General features: G+C 39.6%; 1 protein-coding gene, 1 long non-coding RNA gene and 2 pseudogenes across 2 annotated transcripts in view; 2 read left to right on the top strand and 2 right to left on the bottom strand.

Moving 5' to 3' along the window:
- Window positions 1-22,396, bottom strand: part of LOC110051481 (fibroblast growth factor 1-like) — a 181,346-nt gene that overhangs the window by 148,589 nt on the left and 10,361 nt on the right. The gene's annotated exons all lie outside the window — the stretch shown is intronic.
- LOC149103671 (uncharacterized) overlaps window positions 1-22,396 on the top strand; it is a 209,056-nt gene that overhangs the window by 19,460 nt on the left and 167,200 nt on the right. The window lies entirely within an intron of this gene.
- LOC149103672 (uncharacterized) lies at window positions 18,651-20,323 on the top strand (annotated as a pseudogene).
- Window positions 20,320-21,536, bottom strand: LOC149103673 (uncharacterized; annotated as a pseudogene).

Genomic DNA, 22,396 nt, shown 5'->3' on the forward strand with positions numbered 1-22,396 from the left:
GAATATCTGTATCTACTGACGACGATGTGGCAAACACTCTATTAGAAGACATGACACGCGTGATTCTTATTTCTTGCGATGTGCTGCCAAGTGCAGCGGATGCTCTTATCAGTATACTTGTGGGTGAGGCAATAGTTGTTGTAACGGCCTTGGAAGAAATCGCCGTACGTGTTGTTGCCGCATGTTTAGATACTGAAGGTGAAGCTAATCCTAAAGAGAGAAAAGTAAATTATATATTATGATTTTAATCAATAGAAGCTTTTTGTGGTTACTCTGAATAAATAAACGTATCCATGCATAAGCAGCTTTTCTCCGATGCTTGTGCACTAGGCTTCAAAATTTACAACCGAACAGAAAAGAAATATTAAAGAAACCTAATTCACTGATTTCAAACTTTTTGTAAATGATTAATCAACATTCAAGTTACAATGGTCAAACCTTAGGACTTTTTTTGCTTTTTGGAAGATCGTTATGTGTATTCACATTTCTAATGCCACCATGATTTCAAAGTGTGTGTTGTTTTTGTTTTTTCGATGTTTAGGTGGATATTCTCACAATTTGGCGTTACCTAGGCGTGATATAATGTCACGATTGGCACGTGATTATCACTGAAATTAAGGCGTTTGAATGATTAACATGCCAGCAATAAACAGTAAGCAGGGTACAAGCAAAGGTTGCAAACGAGAAAAAATGCCACGCTAAAAAGGACTGACGAAATGAAATACAAAAAAACAAAACAAAACAAAACAAAACAAAAACAAACAAACAACAACATAACAAAACAAAACAAAACAAACCAACAAACAATAAAATCAAAATTATGGAATAATATAAGCTGAGTAAACTGACCAAAATAACAGCAACGGAAACAACAAAAAGCAAACTTACCCGTTTCACAGTTACCTCCAGTATATCCTGTTGGGCATTTGCATGAGTAGTTGTGGAGACTATCCACACAGGACGCACCGTTTTGACATGTGTTGTTAATGCAGTAGTCGATGTCTGTAAAACATGTTAGCGTGAGTGAAACGTATTAGTTTGTGAGTATGGCATTTTCATTATCAAGAACAGCAACTTAAAATTTCTTTGCCGGCCGTCTTTTAAATATTAAGTAATTCAACGAAACTTGAAACAAACGTTGTGAAGCCAACAGCAAAAGAACAAATTGTGAAAACAACACCAAGATAAAACCTATTTCACAGTAATCTCCAATGTATCCTGTAGGGCGGTTACAGGAATAACTGCTGACTCGATCTTCACGCGATCCATCATTACTGCATATAAAGATAATGGCCAGGTTTTCTTCATCTAAATTATACCTGTCGGCAATTTTAGGCCTCTTTAGCGTATCTGTAACTGCCACCAAAAAACAATACGCTCCAACGACAAAACAACTACCTAGCGGCTTCACAGTAGTCAGAAAAAACAAAAAACAAAAACAAAAACAAAAACAAAAACCAAAACCAAAACCAAAACCAAAACCAAAACCAAAACCAAAACCAAAACCAAAACCAAAACCAAAACCAAAACCAAAATCAAAAACAAAAACAAAAACAAAAACAAAAACAAAAACGAAAACAAAAACGAAAACAAACAAACAAACAAAAAAAAAAAAACAAACACGAGTAAGCTAAAGGGGCTGTCACTGTAAATGGCAACCTTAAGCTCAACTTCTGGCTGCTATTGCAAACTCTCCCCCTGGTCCCCCAGTCCCTGTAAATTGTCACTCAAAGCGCATAGCAAAAAGCTATCGTAGGCGACCGCAACCTTTCTTTAAAATTACAAACTGATTTCTTCTTCTTTCATTTGCATTGTTGTTGATATTGTTGTTTTGTTTGTTTCTCTCTCTCTCTTTTTTTTTGTTTGCTTTCCTCTCTAAAGCGACTATTTGTAGTGTCTGATTCGTATTACAGACCAAGTTTGTAAAAGTATGGTCTGGGCTATCATCCTCCCAGTTATAGGTCAGAGTGCTCTGTGAGCAAACTCGTGAATTGAACAGGGGAATTAAAATGTTTAATGTTATCAGGGCCCGTTTCTCGAAAGCTCCGGAAACTTTTTGGGCCCGGAAAGCCATAGCAAAATCTTGGACCTTACGATTACAGAGCTCTTTTATTTACATATTCTTAACATGAACAGATGTTCCCTTCATAGAAGAAGTTTCAGGCGTATACACTTCAACGTTTTTAGATACAGATGAACTAAAAATGACTTTACCGGCCCGAAAAGTTTCCGGTGCTTTCGAGAAACGGGCCCCTGGTTTAGGGAATTTTGTGGTTGATTTCCATATTAAGAGTACGAACAGTAGTTCAGTGTTCGCTAATTAGGTACCAAAGAACAAAGTAACATTTGGATAAGAAGGCATTAATATTAAAACGATCACGCGATTACATTTGACAAGGGTGGACGATGTCATATGTTTTAAACATTTATCATTTTTGTTTCTGGTTCACCAAGAAATAGTTGGCAGTAAGTGTGTGTGAAAAGTGAACTTTACTGTTTAGCATTGTATATAAACGCGTAGATCTTGAAAAATCAAGGCAATAGTGTATTAATAAAAAAAAACATTAATCATTCACTCTTTATCAAATGAGATAAACGGAAATGAGTTTTGAGTTTTGTTGTAAAATGGCGTTTCAGGTTCTGATTATAAGGATGTACAACGACACGTTCACAACGTTTTCGAAGGAAGTTTCAGGTGTAAAGATTCCGTGAAATTTCAAGCTACAACAAGGCGACGAGGACACAAGGGCTGTTTCCCTTAGTCGAGAGAAATTAGAGAAAATTAAGCAAAAGAGCGTTTACCGACCGCTCGTGGTGCGAGGTTGCTAGCATTCCAGTGGAAACCACCAACCAGTCTGTTCACAGGAACAATTTGTGATATCGCCGGAGATTTCGATCTTGTCTCATACTAGGTGCGTGTTTACTGACCAATGCGTAATTTTAACAATTTTGACTTTTATGTTTGATTTGTAATATCTGATCAACAGCTATTATTAGGCCCCGTCCACAACTACGCTGGAGAAATTAGAAAAAAAAAGAACGCAGATTTATTTCTACGGTTAGGCCTTCCATCCACAATATTCCGTCACGAAAACGAAAACGCTCTTCAAACTGGGGCAATTTAAAAACGCTGCGGCTTTGCGTTTTAGTGTGGACTAAAAACAATTTTAAGGTGGCTCCCTGTAGTTTTACGATCGCACGTGCGCTGAGGACGAAAGCTCAACTAATCTGCGCGCGCTCGAAGGAAAACGTCAGTGTTTTTTTGATATTTTATGACGTCAACATGGGCACAAAAAGCAAAACTGACGGTGAATTTTCTCGCGTTTCCTTCGGTGAGATTTCGTAAAATTTGGCAGACTGTTAGTAAATATTTTACTTTAGTCGGAGCTCGTTTTCCAGGGAAATCTATAAGACCAGTTTTTTGGGAGCGGTAAAAGACACAAATTTGCAAAAATCGAAAAACCTGTCTTTACAAACCCTACTTTTTTCGTGTTTAAAATTCGTGTCCCGCAGGATACGATATGTTGTAAATATTTTGGAAGATTTAACGGAAGGAACATCAAGAAAATCACAAATAAAGCCATGAAAAGGTAAAATAAATAAATAAATAAATAAAACAAACAAAATAAACAAACAAACAAACACATTTGTTTAGGCATTCAGAATTCAAGACTAAACCCGTAATATTTTAACAGAGATGATAGTAAAATACTATTTAATCGTTGCTTATTGCATGTAATAAGTTTGAGAGGACTGGGTGTAAAAACGAATGCAAAAACAGCATTCAAAACATAACAATTGCGCGCGCAACGCCATAAATGATTATCCTACGGGGCCACCTTAAAACGGCGCTTTTCGAAAACGATGACGTTACGATAATCATGTGATTTCCCTGACCGAGTTTTCCTCAAACACAATCCAAAATGACCGATGATCGTTGCGTTTTCAAATTTCTCCGTGTGGACGAAAACATTTGATACGTTTTCAGAGTGAAAAGACTCTCTTCAAATTTCTACGGCATAGTGTGGACGAGGCCTAAGTGTGTGCAGTTACATCATGTGAGTATAAACAGATTGTGACTGTGGGTAGCCATTCAAAGTTGATGTTTACATGGAACAAAACATCCTGCATGAACGCCTCCTGATAGACTTGCCACAAGTCGACTTCTACTTCTATAAAATGATGTCAACTTGTTCCGCTTGCTCGGATTCGAATTCAATTTCCATATTTTTTCGCGCGAAAATATGAGTGTGTCGTTCTAACGTAATGATTCACAGCCCACCCCTAATTGCATGGCGTTTTTCTTTTTTGAAATATTTTAGAGCGAGCGTAAGCAGAAAGATAAACCACATGCGCAGTAGCCACACATACAACATCATCTTGTTGAAGACATCGTTTATTGAAAGTTGAATAACCGAAGGGCCAAAATAATAAAAAAAATTTTAGCAAAAAAAATCAACTTGATCTGTATTTAAACTGGCAAGAAAACAAGAAATTAGATGTTTTCTTTGCCACGCGGCAAAAGCCGAGGAAATTGAACACGCAAAAATGAGTTAATTATTGACTTCGGAGGACAAAACGAAACCGAACACAACAGAATTCCCATTATTTTACTATAATTGCTAACATTTGAGAAAACATCCGAAAATAAAAGCGAAAAGACAAATCTACAAACCATTTTAAACACAAGAAATGATATAATTTCTTCGCGCGCGAGAAATAATACAGCGCAGTGAAAGATGAAAGTTTCAAATAAAAAAAGACGACAAAAACAAGGATCGGCTGTTTACCGAGCTACAATCCAGGACAAAAAAGTTGGGACAGCAAGCAAGTTCTCCCCTCCCCTCACTTACAATGTTGATAATCGGATGATTCTTTCCCCTTTTGTTGGAAAAACGCGATATTTTCCAACATTGATTAGGGGGGATGGGGGATACGTGATTTAGCTGAAGTGTCCCAACTACTTTTAGCCGGAATTGTAGGAGTTGAGTTTAAGTAAGTTTGAATTGAGTTTGAGTTGAGTTTTAGTTAAGTTTGAGTTAAGTTTAAATTAAGTTTGAGTTATAGTTTTTTTTTTAGCACTTTTGACTAAAACGTACTAAAGAAAAGTTTCGCATCCCTTTTTTCTGAAAATAATTAGGTATTTATATTCCTCCAATATGACTCAGGGCTTAAATCTGTGCTCGTCGACATTGTGCGAGCGTTGACACGTTTCGTTTAAATGTGTCGGAGTTCTGGGTTAGAGATACAAGTTTCGTATAAAAGTTATGATCGTGAGATTAAAGATCATTAAATACAGCTTTCCGGCGATTGCAAGCCCGGAGGTCTTGAAAAATTTAAATATATCAAGGTACTGAAGCAGTCATGCACTATTACTATTTTTGCACAGTTGTATGACGAGCTGAGGCTGCGGTTAGCTCCTAACATTACATTCTGCTAAGACCCTGGTAAGTGTGATTGGAAAACTACGCATTCGAATTTCTCCTAGTGAGAACGTAGTAGTTCGCATTCTTCGTGGTGAGATCGTGCACTTTTTTTCTCGCGTGCGTTTCAAAACCGGCTTCATTTCAAACCTGGCCCCAAACCGAGGTGCGTAAAACCAGGCTATCAAAGACAGATTTCAGATGGAGACATTTGTCTTTCACTGAATGCCCTATATATACCACCTAATGAAACAGCCGACTGAAAGAGCTTTGGGGTGGATTTGAACGTACCTTTCTATTTTTTGCAAGAAAAGACAGTATCAATACACAACCGAGACAAAGTAATTTGATCGTGACTCCAATAACTGTCTGCAGTCTGCATTTTGTACCTAGTCTGTATTTTGTACCCGGTCTGCAGTTTGCAGTCTGCATTTGGTCCCAGGCGTTCCATGCGCAGACCATGGAAACTGCGGACAAGAAACGCGACATTGCTCGCTCTTCGTGACAGAAGGCGGTGTTTTTGCGAAGAACGTTTTTGTGAGAATCGCGCCTTATACTTTCATCTCGTATACAAAGATGTCGATCGTTTTCGGAAAGGGTCGGTCCACGAATTATATTGCTTGAAAGCCAGCCAGGTAAGAAAAGGTCAAGCTCGAAACGTTATCGTGAGATAACAACTGAGCCGATCGGGGTATGAGTTCAAACTACGAAAACACTGAGAAAAAATAGGCAATCAGTGACTGCATGTGGCTACTGCTATTGTTATCTATATTGTTCTGAACTTTGAAGTGGCTAAAGACTACTACTAATAATAATATCCCATTCCCCCGCTCGATACAATTCAAGTACATCCGGGACATTGTTATTTGCGAGAAAAACATGGCTACGAACGGAGTGAAGGACAGTCATTGGGTCAAGCGCTGATCGTGAGTAGAATTTCCTTGTTTTTATCAATTTTAGGCGTTCACGGCCTAACTAACTATCAGAACTTTCTGTGATTCGCTAGCGCGGAAGAAATTTATTTGCGTGGCTTCAGGACGATAATTGACATAACGACAACATGTTGAGTGTTCGCTTACTGCTTACTATGGACTAGTTTGTTTGAAGTTCAATCGATTCTCGATGTAGGAAGCTCTTGTTCAGTCCATTTAGGACGATGCAGGCCTTTAGAAAGCGATAAATTAGTTCTCCGCCGCGGTTTTGATATCTGTACGTTCGAGATGATTTAGACTCCAATTTCATGTTAAAAGCACTCTTAATTAAATTGTGCAATTCATGATTCAACAAAAAGACGGTGAATTTAGTCCTCCTGGCCTCAAAAGGCATACAGGAGAGTTATTTGCTGTTATTTGAGCTACGATAAGCCTTGTGGAAAGCTAGCTCTAGGACAGTATTGTATCAAAGGCCTACTCTGGAACCTTAAGTCGCCGTAACTTAAGGCGACTTTGGGCGATTTAAAGCGACTTTAGGCGACTTAAGCAAAACTGGCAGAAAAAACATTGTGACTTTAGGCGATTTAAGGCGATTTTAGGCGACGTAAGGCGACTTGAGGAGACTTTATTTCACTCGAGTGATATAAATTTAAACTTAGCAACGGTCTCTCCATAGATCTGTTATGCTTTCCTGCCTCAGTCAGATAAAATATTCCAATACCATAATGAGTACCGCATGCTAAGTTCCTTGGTAAGAACACGTCCTGTCAAATTTCACCAACTACACTTCAGGCTCCAGAAAACTTTGATGACCCTGGCAGTTTACACAGGGAATCCAATCTTTTTAGAAGGTTTGTTGATCAGACCAAAAGGAAATACACCTTCCAAACATTCCCTAGTCTCCACCTAACACATTACTAATGCCCAGAACGAAATTTTCACAACGAAATACTAGAAATTGATACATCGATACCAGACACAATGGTCTCCGCCATTTCTATTCTCCCAGTAACCCTTGCGCCGCTAACCGGTTTCCATGCTCCAAGAGACGAGACATCTGTGCCACGAAAATTCGAGTTCTCTTGCTAAGTGTTCCGGTGATTTCAAATCACCCGATAATAAATTACTGTATTAAAGTTTCGGAGAGTATTAGCTTGGCGATTTGTTTTGTCTTGATTTTTGTAAACGTCTGTCGGAGTAATCATACTCACGTGAGCGCGAGTAGCTCACGTGAGCTCGCGTACACTCTAGTCAAGGGACCAAACTAAGTCACATGTTCCAAACAGTTGCCTGGCGGCCATGTTTACTGAGAGTTGATCACAGAGAATTTTCTGTACCTTAGCTTTCGATAGTAACAGTAGCGCAATCCACGTAAAGTGTATGAGATGATGTGAATAACTGGCTTCATCAAATGTACGAAAAGGATAGATAAACATTATGCTGCAAGTTGGTTCGTCCAATTACGAAATTCAAACGTTTACAGTTGGTCGAATGTGGAAGCAAAATGCCAATAATGATTTTTGCTGGAGAAATGGCCCACTTTTGTCACTCTTTTACACTGGATAAGTAACGTATTTAAAGTGTAGACTCAGTTCGGTTCAATTGACGTTGGATGACCACAGTTTTACTGCTCAGTGTAAAAGTGAAAGAATTGTGCCTTAACCCAGAAATATTTTTCTGTCTTTTTTTTTTTTTTTTTTTTTCTTTTCATCTTGATGATCTGGAAAACCTCTTATTGTTGTTGTTCATTAATTGTACATTGTAGGTCTTCCGAAGATTTCATACAGTAATATCGTACAAAAATTAATAAGCTTAAATAAAATTATTGCAGTATAGTCATTTGTTATATCTTTCCATATTTAATATATTTGCTGATGATAACATAGAGTGTCATCTTTTTTTATTAAATCTTTTACAATGAAATACAATAAAAAATAAATAAATAAATAAAACTTAATAGAAATTAAAAAAACCATCTGGGAGAGAGTATATATCAGATTGTCATTCCTATTTAAGTATTGTCCACATGTAGAAATTATTCCTGCTAACATGGGGGCAAAGAGGTGCAAGACTATAATAATATTAGGTTTCTTATCTATAAGGGAGCCACGGTTTTGAGGCATAATACAGTAATTGTCGGGTCCTCTGCTTCTTAAAGGACCCTAGTCAGCCTCTGCTGTTTTTGGTGCCATCAAAATTATTGATATTGCATGGTGAGGCCATGTCTTGTTGCTTTACTGTAAGTTGTGTTCCTGAAAGTATGTCCCTATATCTTTAGTAGCTTCACAGTGATTTTCTTTGCTTTGACATGCTCCGAATAAAACATAAAAGCCAACCTCTTGTATGTAAACAGAAACAAAGGTGTGGCTGACTAGGACTCTTTAAAGGGAGGGGGGTTTAGATGGTTCCAATGCATTGGGAACAAAAAAAAAAAAAAGAAAAGAAAAAAGAAAAAAGAAATTAAAAGCACACCTATTGAAGTTACCTCTGCTACACCCTGCACACTGCCCCCCCCCCCCCCTGTTCCGTAACCAGTACCCATTTATACATCTGGGTGAGGAGAGCAACTATGAGAGTACAAACACAAAGCAATGATCCCCAATAGGGGTCCGCACCAACCATTGGGTCATCCTGCCTCCTCCTCCATGGGGTTAGAGTGCAGTTTACCCTAACATGACAGTTATAAGTCTGATAATCTTCTACAGGGGCAATTTGAGTGTGTTGAAACCTTTTTAACATTGCGTAACTGACAGCAACTTAAGGCGACTTTAGGCGACTAATGGCGACTTAAGGCGACTTAAGGCGACCTAAGGCGATTTAAGGCGACTTTAACGACTTAAGGTCCCAGAGTAGGCCTTATCAAGATTATCAGTGACAAGTCAGATTCTGTGGTTATGTTCTTGCGAATCCAGACAGATATTGAAATTAAATGTCACGTATGGGCTACTTTTTTCGCTGAAATATAGAGGTAAATAACCGATTCCACTGCTTACCATGCTCTTGTTAGCATGATTGGCTAATTTAACCCTCAGTAAAAACATAGTGAGGCCCACAGTAAAGACATAGTGAGGTCATTTAGGTGAAATCGCAGAGGTTAAGCCTGTCTAAATTAGTGCCGCGAATCAAATGATCAATTTAAGCTCTAATTTAGCTTTGTTTGGCGCGTTCGACTCATTTGCAGCGACTTCAAAGACTTGTATAGGCATGGTATGGACTCTATTAATTAAGAGCATACGAGGTAGATAGCACTCTCAGTGCGACATGGTCATATTTATGCACACTTTCTGACCGATTTTCCAAAAACATGCCCGCTATTTTGGTGCAAAGTCTTTAACACGGTTTTCATAAATTCAGACATATTTTGGCACAGAATGTCCTAAACTGCTCAGGGAATTCCCTAGTTTGACTCTAAATGCTTTAGAAAGATCGACAGAAATTAGACACGCTCGTTTTTCGACCTTTCTGGGTCATCCAGTCTTGTTTCCTTGAAATATATGTTTGGATTTATGAAAACGGTGTTAAAGACTGAATAAAGTGTTTTTTTTTTATATTTATTTGTTTTTTTTAGTTTGTTTTTTTTTTTTTCTTTTTGTTTTTGTTTTTGTTTTTGTTTTGTTTTGTTTTGTTTTTTTGCTTTCGCTATTACAGCAGCTTGTAAATCGTACCAAGCATGAAATGTAGAAACTCCTTGCCGCATTGTTCATGTTCATTTATTTAGGGTTTTTTTTTATTATTATTTATCGACCACCGCCCCCCCCCCCCCCCACCCCCTTTTGAATTTGTGTTAAAGTGCACCTAACCCCCCATTTGTTTTTTTTTTGTTTTTTTCGCTAAAACGAATCCATTTGTTATTCGAAGCATTTGGGCGAAAAAAAAACAATGAATTTGGTTGAATCCTCGATTTTCTATGCCCTTTCAAAGTCGCGCCTGAAGTGTTACACGACCGCGTTTTAGGGAGTCTGGAGCGGCGGTTGCTGATGACAGGAACCAAACACAATGACGCCCCAGTCAGCTCTTTGTATTTGCTCGAGAAAATGGAAAACAAAACTAATCGTTCAATATATTTTGGGATTAAAACGTCCAAGTTTTGTTCCAGAATCATTTCTATTTCGTCACTGGTGTCAGAGTTAGGTTTCGATTCGGAAGACACCGAAATAAACTTCGATCGAGATATTCGACAACTGTGAACTCACTGCTTAGAGCTTTGAGAACAATTTGCAATATTTCAAGCGACGACGGGGAAGACTTCTTTGCGGACGAGCTGCTTGTATATTAGGAATGGAAAGCTAGATACGAAGTGGAGGAGCAGGCAAACGCAAAGCAGGAATGAAAACTCAAGGACTGCTTTGGATGGTAATTTCGTCACCTAAACACAAGACTCCGACGCGTGTTTATAGCCCGTTTCAGTACATTTGTCCTTCGCGGAAAATGTATTTTGTCAAGGTGTGGTTGTTCTGTTAAATCCAGTTTGTGTTTTACTTTCTGGAATGCTTTATGTTTGTAAGAGCGACGTAAGTGTTGCAGTTTTCGAGACTTGATGACCTCCAAAACACTGGCTTCGATCGATTGAAAATCGTAGAATTGTTTGGACCTGTAGTTTTGAAGCTGCGGGATTTAACAACGCGGCATTGGGAAGGAAACATTTCATACAATTACAGATTTCACACGTTTTAAGTCGTAACTCCAAATAACCAGTGTAAATTTTTTTTCAAAGTTTGCAGTTAAATTCGTCGGATAAGCGAAAAGGATGTGTTCCCTGAGTGGTCCGCAGACATGAATGTTACGCCGTCATATTTTCGACACTATTGCATAGAATGTTTGTCGCACTGCCGATTTCCAAACCTTTGAAAAACTCTGTGAGTGTAACAATTCTGTTATCATGTAATTCTAAAGGATTAATCTTCGACTTTTATCTAAATCGAAAGAGAAATAAGTGTTGGTTGGCGGCGTACAGTTGCGACCTATTTACATATCAGTAGATTTGGTCGTAACGCTTTTTGATCGATCACACAACTTTGCCGGCTATGTTATAAATACTGCGGGATTGGAAGATATAGGTTGTCGGTAGTATTTCGACAAATTGCTGGTTGGCTTTAAGCAGAAAATTTGAAACTAGCGTTTGAAAGTCTGCGGAACAAATTCCGGTGAGAGTTCTTCAATGGTTCTCACAGACTCAGTTCGCTCGTTTTGGCTCAACATAATCAACCATTGTTTATGTCTTTATTGTACCATTGACCGATCATCGCCAGTAGATTGTACAGCATATCTTTTTTTAGATCTAGGATATTGCTGCAAAAGCTGATAGCACTTCTGGAAGGCATTTCTGCGCACTTTTGGAATGTGTATGCACCATCCTGAAGGAAATGAGAGAACGTGAGATATTCGACCTTCCTGGGTAGACGTCACAACAACCGCGGGACCCATTCTCCTCAAACTCGGTCGTGAAACAAAATGGGGGTGTTTTGGGGCTATTTTCGAGATTTCGTTGGGGCACAGAAAATCGAGGATTTAACCGAATCCAATTTTTTTTTCGTAGAAGTATTTCAAATAACAAGTAGATTCGCTTCAGCGGAAAAAAAAAAAAAAAAAAAAATTGGGGTTAGGTGCACTTTAAGTTTAGCCCAGGCTACACTCGTCTGAATTCAGTTCGCGGGGTGACTGACAAGGAGCGACCGCTTAGCCTTCTGTATTTGCTGCCTAAAGGAAGTCTGCCTGAGGACATCATTAAGTCCAATGAAGGCCCAAGTCTAACGATTTGCTAGTAAGCGTCGTCCATTATCGTACGTGAGGCGGGCCTTAGGAGATGTGTAAACTGTACGGGTCACATTTAGTCCCATAACAGTAGGCCGTTTGCCCGGTGGCGATAATGTTGTGCTTGCTTTAGACAGCAAAAATCTTTAGCCACGTCAATTTAGGGCTTAGACGTGCAATGGAATAGACATTTCTAGCTGCTGTTGGCGTCATTTGCTCTGAACTTTGATGTAGCTAAACTAAAAATCTGTTGAAATCTGGATGTGTCATTCCGCGCTCGAAAAAATTGAAGTACATCCGGGACATTGCTATTTGCTAACAAAACATGGCCACGAGCAGAGAGAAGAACATGAGGTCAAGCGCTGTATCAGTAGACCACGGTTCCCGATCTATGGCAGCTCTATGCGGGAACTGGAGAACTCGGAACTCTAGCGATAACAAATGCAATAGACAGTTTTGCCTTTCACTGGCTGAGAAATCAGTAACACGAATATCTTTTCATTCAGCATATACATAGATTTGCTTATACATGCATTTGCAAGGGAAAAAAGACCAGAAGTTGGTGGTCATAATAGAGCTTGATCTGTTTTTTCTTTCGCAAAAATTTTACGCGGACTCCGGTTACGCTCGAGATTAAAATTAAGGAACTTTTAAACCCTTTCTTTGGTGCTTTCCACGGTCTGTGGAGGACGGAATCAGCTGGGCTTGACTGATCAATTTGGGTTGTCAAAAAAGCAGGGAAAATATTTCTGTCTATCAGAAATTTTGAGTTAAAATTCAATGCATGCACACATAACACGATAAATGAATTTGGTTTCCGTAAGCTTAGCTTTCAAGCAATAGTTTTCATTTAGCAAACTGCAGAGTAACACGGCCTTCATAGCCTTCACCATAAGTAAATAAATTCAAACTAGATTTCGAAGCTGCGTTTCTGTAACTAACCTTTATTCCATACGCAAAACTTTGGAAAGTTGTCCTTAAACACAGCGTTGAATCACTTTGCCCAGCACATGAAGTTTGGACTACTGGCAAACTTTTCGCACAGCCGTTTACTTTAGTGATGACCGATTCCACCTACGAATCCTTGCATTTCCCCAGCAGAGTACTTGTGAGTTAAGTAATATTTTTTTTGCCTTTCACCGATAACCTTTTCCTTTCCTTTCTGAAAACTTTCTTAGCCTGAAATGTTTTCGTCGCTTCGCTCTGTGGATTTCGTGTCCGGCGCGGAGTCTGTGCTTTCATTCTTTCAGTCGCTGTGATTGGTTGGTCGCGTCATCTCATGAATTTGATGAGAATAGGCAACTTTATCACGAAAGTACAATTCATTTTCCTCTCATTGACAGGCTTATATGTCGATTTGTAGAGTTGGATTATTTTGGTCGAAGACATTTATTGCTACTCAGAGTTTCATGCTCGTTGCGAAGCAATCATCAGGCAACTGCCAAAAATAACTGATACATAAGAAGATATACAAAATTTGAAAATACAGAACGGTGTCTGGTGGTGTCACATGCAGAGATGTGATTGGTAGAGCTAGGTGAGTACGGTCTTTAACAGGAATTTCTTAGAATGTCTACAATTAGATATCAGTTAAGTTCGCTTCTGTTGTTCAGTGTTGACATTTCGTGCTTGCAGATCATAAAATATTTTTCCCATAAAAACAAATTTCATCTCTTTCTTACATTAGAATATGATCGGGCCTGTTTTACCTTCCCCCATTTGATGTTGTACAAAATACTCTTTTCCTTTAGGCTCCAATCATATTTACTTAATTCGGTTGCGTGCTTATACCGCTCGTTCTTAAATGAACATACATGGCTTCTGTATCTTAACTTAAAAGTTATTTTTTGTATCGCAAAGACTTGAGGTTGATGTCGTGACTTCGGCATGGTAAATCGTGTTTTGGTCGTTGCGTTAAACTCTGAGTTAGCAATAAATGTCTTCGACCAAATAATCCAACTCTAAAAATCTACACATCGGTCTAGTTTACCTATTGAGCACCTTAATAGCTGATGAAATCTTCAATTCATTATATTATTATTATTATTATTATTATTATTATTATTATTATTATATAAAGCGAAAAAACTGTTCAAACTTTCGCAGACGTGCTTCGGTGCATGACAACACGTTCAAATTAATTCGTTACGCTAAAGCGAAAGCTTGACTGAGTTTTTGTCTACGACTTCTGCAGTCATTTTATCGGCCGTGGCTTCACCAATCGTTCTAATAGGTGAATTCAACTTCAAAGAAATACTGTACATTCCATTTGTGTTTTCTTAAGTCTACGAAGCTGCTTTAAATCCGCGATCTGTATTCAAAACTTACTTGAAAGCGCACCGACCTGTAAACACGAGGTTGTAGTTACCTTTGGAAGCGTCTTTAGTCTCCGTGTCAGAACTTTCTGGCCCCTAAACCAGAGCTTTGAGTCCTCTCTCGTTATATTAAGGCTGGACACTTGGTCTTTGATCAAGAAAATTGGGCAGAATTCCATATATGACCCATGAAACGTCCTGAATATCTATGATCAACCCCGTAACCCTGAAATTAACCATTAGGTTTAGAGTGAGGGTTAGGGTTGGGGTCATTCATGGGTTGGGGTCATACATGGAATACCAACCAGGAAATCAAAGGAAAAATAACAAGATAAACTTCTCAACAATGCATCTTTCACCATGTTAAAGAAGTCCATCACAAACGGCGCAATGTTGAATGGTAAACTTTTTTCGAGATCCAGTCGGCGATCTCGACGACTAATTTACCCTTCAACTACTCCGCGTTTATTCACTCCGATTTTTTTCCAAACCAAGCTTCTTTAACAAAACTTCTTGATTCAGCTTAACTTTGTTGTTTAGCTTGCGAAAAGCCCCGGTGCTAAAGGAGTCATGAAGACCTTCCTCAAAACAAAAGTTGCGACTCCATTTGCCGACGAATGACCTCAGTGTGAGCTCTAAGTTTATAATCAAAGTGGCTCTGAGCCTCCGAACTTGGAAAATAAACTATGAAAGGGTACCGAATGAGGCATTGCTCATTAACGAACTACTGGTGATGTGACGGCAGTCTAACTTTCTAACAAGCCCATAAGGTCTTTTTCCATTCAAGAGTGTGTTGTAATATTTGCAAAATGAAACATTTCAATGTTAAGAAACTATTTGCTACTCAGGCCTGCCTACACGGTTTACAATACATTCTTCTGTACATGTCGTCTTAGTGCTGTAGTCCAAAAAGGCAAGATCATTTCGTTTGGTCAAATGTGATGTATAGACTAGGAGTAATGTCCAATACTTGCTTATATAGCCAGCTCTCAGTTGGCTTAAGACTGTCAATTGCAAGCATGGATTTCGTTTTTTGGTAAAATTCAAGAAAATTCTTTGTTTTCAATAATTACTTATTAATATATATTTAAATAGATTGAGCTATATAGAAAGTTGACCAAAAAGGCAAGATTGGCATAAAGATAAACATTGCTTTTATTGGGAACGTAGTATTTTTTTGCACCAAATCTACTGAAATATTTACTGATTTAGGTAACAGTCTTTTAGATATGCAGATTATGCAGTTTTTGCTAAGTTATCAGTGCGATGATGCTGTAACAGCAGCATGGTAGATACTACAAAGTTCAGTATGAAAATTTTCAGCAAAATTTAAGAATGAAAATTAAACGGGCTGAAGTTGGAACCCAATATTCGGATAAACAGCTCATAAATCAAGATTAAATACCATGGATTTCTGCTAAGTGCTATATGAGACAGAATAATCCATTTCAGTCAGCTTTAAAGTAGTTTGACATGTATATTGTACATTGAAATTTTGTCTCCTTTATAGTGCTGAGTTCAATTACTTACATTCGCTTGTAACCCTAATATATGGACTGAAGTTAACTCTCTCTCCATAAAATAATGCGAGTCCATTCGTAGTTTGAGTCCAAACGTGGTCGTTCGAAATAAGTGCATCGAGCGGTAAGTCACCCGTAGCTCCATTGAGTCCGTTAAATGACACCACTTCTTAAGAGATCCAAGAATGAGAAACATTGCCATCAAAGCAATTCAGTTTGTGAGCATATCGTGTCACCTCCACTTGAACAAGCTCTACAACGCCTGAACCAGCCATCCGCAATTTAAACTTCGGCACGAAACTCGGAACTCACTTGAGCCTGCTGTGCTAACTACCCAGCGTTTCAGTACGTAGATATATAATTGATACTTTCACCTTCTGGAGTCCGATGAACAAGTAGTACAGCGTGATCAGCGCTGGCCCAACATGAGAGACTATGGGAGTTGGAATCCTAGCGTTAACTCGAGATTCGTTTTCCTTTTCTTCTTTATCGCCTTTTTCTGGTTTTTTTTTTTTCCGTCAGGAAATCATTTAGCGAAAGGTAGCGTTTGTCTTTCGGTTTAATGTGTTTAAAAAACCGTCTGCAGCTTTTAATCATTCGCTGATATTGATTACTTTCGAACTCACAATATCACGTAGGTTTGTGAAGGAAAAACCACGAAGACTATCTCTGAATCACCTCGCTAGTATTCTCCTTAAAATGGAAAAATCGTTTCACCTTCTACCTCTCGAAAATAACTAACTTGATCGGTGCAAGGGACTGCAAAACGGCCTTAGACGGTGGATATTTGAAACCCGGGGAGTGGGGGGTTGGAATTCCTATATGAGAAGGTCGGAAATGCTTGTCGTCCCGGGTACAAATCAAGGATTTTGGTCTCACTAAGGGTGTTGATGACGAAAAGTCACCATGTTTAGCTATCAGAGTATCCTTTAGGGTGTACTCGAAGAAATGATAATGAAAGAAACGCCCTCGTTTAATTTCTGTTTTTAGGCTTGATTTCCGCTGGTCTATGGATTACATGACGGGTCTACAAGTGCGCGCGGGATTCTTTCTTGAACAGGGGCTAGGAATCGAACCTATTTCGTTTTTATTAGTATCTTTTAGGGGTCTAATGAAGCTCGAGCAACGCCCACATTCTACATATAATTAGTCTCCTTTAGGAGTTAAATTCAAATTTTCCAACGAGAAGCCCTGACCTTTTCATGTGAGCGTATTCCCCCCCGCCCCCCGGGTTTCCAAATGTCTTAAAGGAAGTGAAGGAGTGAAGGAGTAAAGGAGTGAAGGAGTGAAGGAGTGAAGGAGTGAAGGAGTGAAGGAGTGAAGGAGTGAAGGAGTGAAGGAGTGAAGGAGTGAAGGAGTGAAGGAGTGAAGGAGTGAAGGAGTGAAGGAGTGAAGGAGTGAAGGAGTGAAGGAGTGAAGGAGTGAAGGAGTGAAGGAGTGAAGGAGTGAAGGAGTGAAGGAGTGAAGGAGTGAAGGAGTGAAGGAGTGAAGGAGTGAAGGAGTGAAGGAGTGAAGGAGTGAAGGAGTGAAGGAGTGAAGGAGTGAAGGAGTGAAGGAGTGAAGGAGTGAAGGAGTGAAGGAGTGAAGGAGTGAAGGAGTGAAGGAGTGAAGGAGTGAAGGAGTGAAGGAGTGAAGGAGTGAAGGAGTGAAGGAGTGAAGGAGTGAAGGAGTGAAGGAGTGAAGGAGTGAAGGAGTGAAGGAGTGAAGGAGTGAAGGAGTGAAGGAGTGAAGGAGTGAAGGAGTGAAGGAGTGAAGGAGTGAAGGAGTGAAGGAGTGAAGGAGTGAAGGAGTGAAGGAGTGAAGGAGTGAAGGAGTGAAGGAGTGAAGGAGTGAAGGAGTGAAGGAGTGAAGGAGTGAAGGAGTGAAGGAGTGAAGGAGTGAAGGAGTGAAGGAGTGAAGGAGTGAAGGAGTGAAGGAGTGAAGGAGTGAAGGAGTGAAGGAGTGAAGGAGTGAAGGAGTGAAGGAGTGAAGGAGTGAAGGAGTGAAGGAGTGAAGGAGTGAAGGAGTGAAGGAGTGAAGGAGTGAAGGAGTGAAGGAGTGAAGGAGTGAAGGAGTGAAGGAGTGAAGGAGTGAAGGAGTGAAGGAGTGAAGGAGTGAAGGAGTGAAGGAGTGAAGGAGTGAAGGAGTGAAGGAGTGAAGGAGTGAAGGAGTGAAGGAGTGAAGGAGTGAAGGAGTGAAGGAGTGAAGGAGTGAAGGAGTGAAGGAGTGAAGGAGTGAAGGAGTGAAGGAGTGAAGGAGTGAAGGAGTGAAGGAGTGAAGGAGTGAAGGAGTGAAGGAGTGAAGGAGTGAAGGAGTGAAGGAGTGAAGGAGTGAAGGAGTGAAGGAGTGAAGGAGTGAAGGAGTGAAGGAGTGAAGGAGTGAAGGAGTGAAGGAGTGAAGGAGTGAAGGAGTGAAGGAGTGAAGGAGTGAAGGAGTGAAGGAGTGAAGGAGTGAAGGAGTGAAGGAGTGAAGGAGTGAAGGAGTGAAGGAGTGAAGGAGTGAAGGAGTGAAGGAGTGAAGGAGTGAGGGAGTGAAGGAGTAATGATAATAACAATAATAATGATGATGATGATGATAATAATGATAATAATAATGATAGTAATAATGATAATGATAATGATAATGATAATGATAATGATGATGATGATGATGATAATGATAATGATAATAATAATAGTATACACCGTATTCATAAATGGCGGCCGCGCGAAACGGCCTGGTTTCGAAAACATGAAAGCGAGGCTTGGTAGGCCAGCTGAACCTTGAAGCGCAATTAGATTTGTATTATATTGGAGTGTCTTAGCTGTAAAAACTACGCGAAGATATTTGAAATTTTTATCTTTTGAAAAATAGCTGGGTAAAAGGTTCCCTTAGTCTTTGTAGGGGACAACTTTGGCCGACAAGAATATTTTCTACTGGGAGAGTAGCTGAGAGATGCCAACACATTGTTGTGTTCCGTTGTGTACGAAGAAGGATAAGCGAGACAAAGATACGGGGGAAAGGATATCCTTTTTTCGTTTTCTAGACGATCCAAGTACCAGAAAGCAGTGGATCCATGCCATTAGAAGAGATGTAGGCAAGGATTTTTCTATATTGGAAGGAACGAGGGTTTGTTCGAGGCATTTTAAGCCTGAAGATTTCAACAAAAGTCTTAATGGAAGGATCAGTCCCAAAACAGGAGCTGTGCCAAGTATCTTCGCATGGAAACGAAGTTCTCCTCGCAAACGGCCACCGCCAACTCCACGCTTCACGGCTACAACCGTGACAAACAATTTAGCGTCAGAATTTAGCGAAGTTATGCATTCGGCGACCGAATTCAGCGAAGTAACATGCAATGATTCGTCTTCTACAAATATGGCTGACGGGACGTCTTTCCGGAAACAGGAGAAATACCGCAAACACCGGAGCGACAGGAGCATCATAATATAATAATAACCGAGCTTCAAGAGAAGCTATCTGCCGCTCTTTTAAAAATTGAAGAACTGGAAGCAGTGGTTTTGCAATTAAAAGAAAAAATTGTGGATCTGTAACAGAAGAACGAGCAACTAGAAGAACAGATGTTTTCATTAAAAAACATCTCATCAAATGACTCGTTAGTAGCATTTTATACGGGGTTTCCGAATTATGAGACTATGGTGCCGTTGTACGACTTTTTGGATCCTGGTGCCAGGGGAGAAAACATAAACTACTGATTGTGTGGAAAGGAAGTTGCTGGCAATGCTAAGCCTGTGAAACGAGGAAGGCCAAGGTCTCTAAAACCAGTAGATGAGTTCTTTTTGACATTGTGTAGACTGAGGCAAGGTTTTGCCGAGTTACATTTAGCTCACTTATTTAACGTTTCTCAGCCAACTGTTAGCAGAATCTTTATTTCTTGGACAAACTATATGTATTTGAAACTTGGTCATATAAATATTTGGCCTTCTAGAGAACTAGTAAATGAGATAATGCCTCAGGATTTTAAGGCAAAGTATCCAACCACAAGGGTCATTATTGACTGTACCGAGGTCCGCTGTGAAATGCGTAGCAGCCTCCTTTTAAATAGTGAATTGTTTAACTCGTATAAACACCATACCACTTTAAAGGCATTGGTGGGAATTTCACCTAAAGGGTTCTTAACATTTATTGGCCAACTCTATACTGGCAGTATGTCTGACAGGGAAATAGTAGAGCGAAGTGGCTTCTTGAACCTTCCCTTTTCAAATGGGGACTCTGTAATGGCTGACATATTGTTAATAATTGTTTCATCCACAACAAGGGTACTGATGAGTGCTTTTTCCGAATCGTCTAAGTTGTCAGGCAAGACAAAATCACCGCATGGGTTTAGAGGAAACCTCGGATACGTAAGTTCTGTTTCTCTACTGACAATTTCTCTAGGCACGGATGAAATGTCCACAGTAGCCTAAAAGTTTGCCCCGGTATGAGTTAATTGATAGCTGCAATACGAACCAATGTGACTCTCACCGAATTTGGTTTCCACAAAACTGTTTGTAGAGGAATCATCTTTTCCCATAAGTGCCAAACCCATCTGAGGATTGATTTGCTTTAGGACCTTTTTCAATGTCATTTCGGCTTCGACATCATGCTGAGCATTAGCTCTTGCATCATACAAGAGGCATTTAACTCCGTCTCTATTCTTAGTTTCATCGAGTTTTGGTTTTGAGATAGTGACATCCATTACAGGCTGGGCAGAAATTTTGTCACCTCGGCCCCTTTTGTGCCAATTCTGCAGCTGGGAAGTGCAAGCTAGTTCTGCCTGCTCATCCTCATCCTGACACAAATCATCTGTTGCTTTGCTGTCAAATAAACTGAACTTGCATGCTTTAAACATTAAAGCAAGAACATGGTTACAGTAACCAACTTTGCCAGCTTTGCATGAACAGTTTGCATGGATGACTTGACCAGAGACGATGCACATGGCAAAACGAAGAGCATGGGGAGCCTCACTTTTTCTTAAAACTATGGTAACACTTTGCCCTCAAATAAAAGTACCTTTGATCGCTGTTTGCCTCGATCTCCTTCAAATATTCATCCTGCAAAAAGGTTTTAGCTTTTCTCAAATTGGTTGGAATCGAATGGTGCTCAGTATTGGCAACTCGTTTTCCAGAATTTGCCACGTGCCGGTTCAGCTCAGCTCTGGTAAAAGCAGACAGTCATCCTTTCAAGCGATTTACCCCAGCCATCACTCGGATATTTCACACTTGATGATGTAGCGGCGTTTTTTGGAAGGTTCGAAACCCTTGCTTTTCGTTTTGTGTAGATTTCATCGGGATCGGGATCGATCACCATTTTATCCCTTCCACTTTTAATATACTCGTCGACTGTGCAAAAAAAGAGAGAATTCTAAATACTACGGAAACAAAATTTCGCGTGTTCTCTTGAGGCAAATCATAAAGATGCGAGCATGTGCTTCGATCGTCGGCTTCTGTGTTTTGATGTTTACCGCTTTATGAACTGTGCCTTCGTCTTAAGTCCCTTTAGCGAATCGCCTCCACATCGCAACCAAAACCTGAGTTCTTCATTCTCTAGTGAAGAAGGGTTTCTTCGAGCTAAAGAAACTCCGGGAATTTCGTCTTCGGTGAGGATAACTGTGTCAGAATCTCGACTAGAAGAAGCCATTTTTGTGATCTGTGATGCGTGGCCCACCAAGCCTCGTTTTCATGTTTTCGAAACCAGGCTGTTCCGCGCGGCCGCCATTTATGAATACGGTGTATTCTTTATTGCGCCTTACTCTCCAAAGGGAGGTATTGGTCTAAATACAACAAAGGTTTGAACATTAACTAACAAAAGTACAAATAACATTTACCATATCCGTGTACAATTAATAAGAAAAATTCATAGGGCTTGTTACATTTGTGAACCAAGAATCTCTTTCCTTTTTTGAAACATTGAATGGATATATTTTCCAATAATTTTAGATGTAACCTTGTTTTGTGCTCTAAGTAAATACTTCGTTTTCTCTTTGTCACTTAAATTGGGGAAATGGATGGTAGCGTCTGAAATATGTGAGTGCAGCTCACGTGTTAATGTGGTATACCCCCGACAATACATCAAGAAATTCTGTTCATGTTCTTTGAAATTTTCTTTGCACACTTAACATGTTCGCTCTTCCTACTGGGATTAATGCTCCTCTATTTTCATATTTGCCAGTTTGTATTCGTAATGCATGACATCCTAATCTAAACCTTGCCAGGCTCATTCTGTGTGCTGGCTTTGTAGTGAAGGTGTCAAATCGTGCCACTACTACAACTAAAAAGGCATTTTCGAGCGTCTGAAAATATCCACAAATACCAAATATACTCACTGATAGTTGTTCGGTGAAGGACAAAGAACAACTTCGTCTGGACTCTGTAAAAATCTAGCAGACACGTAACCAGCCGCAACCAGGGTACTTTCTCGAGGAAGGAAGAGAGAGGACCCTGGGAACGAGGTTGAAACCAACTTTGAAAAATTGAACATTACGTCATGGTGAACATATT

Source organism: Orbicella faveolata, unplaced genomic scaffold, assembly GCF_042242905.1.
Source record: "Orbicella faveolata isolate gen_17 unplaced genomic scaffold, um_ofav_v1 contig_35, whole genome shotgun sequence".
Lineage (NCBI taxonomy): Eukaryota > Metazoa > Cnidaria > Anthozoa > Scleractinia > Merulinidae > Orbicella > Orbicella faveolata.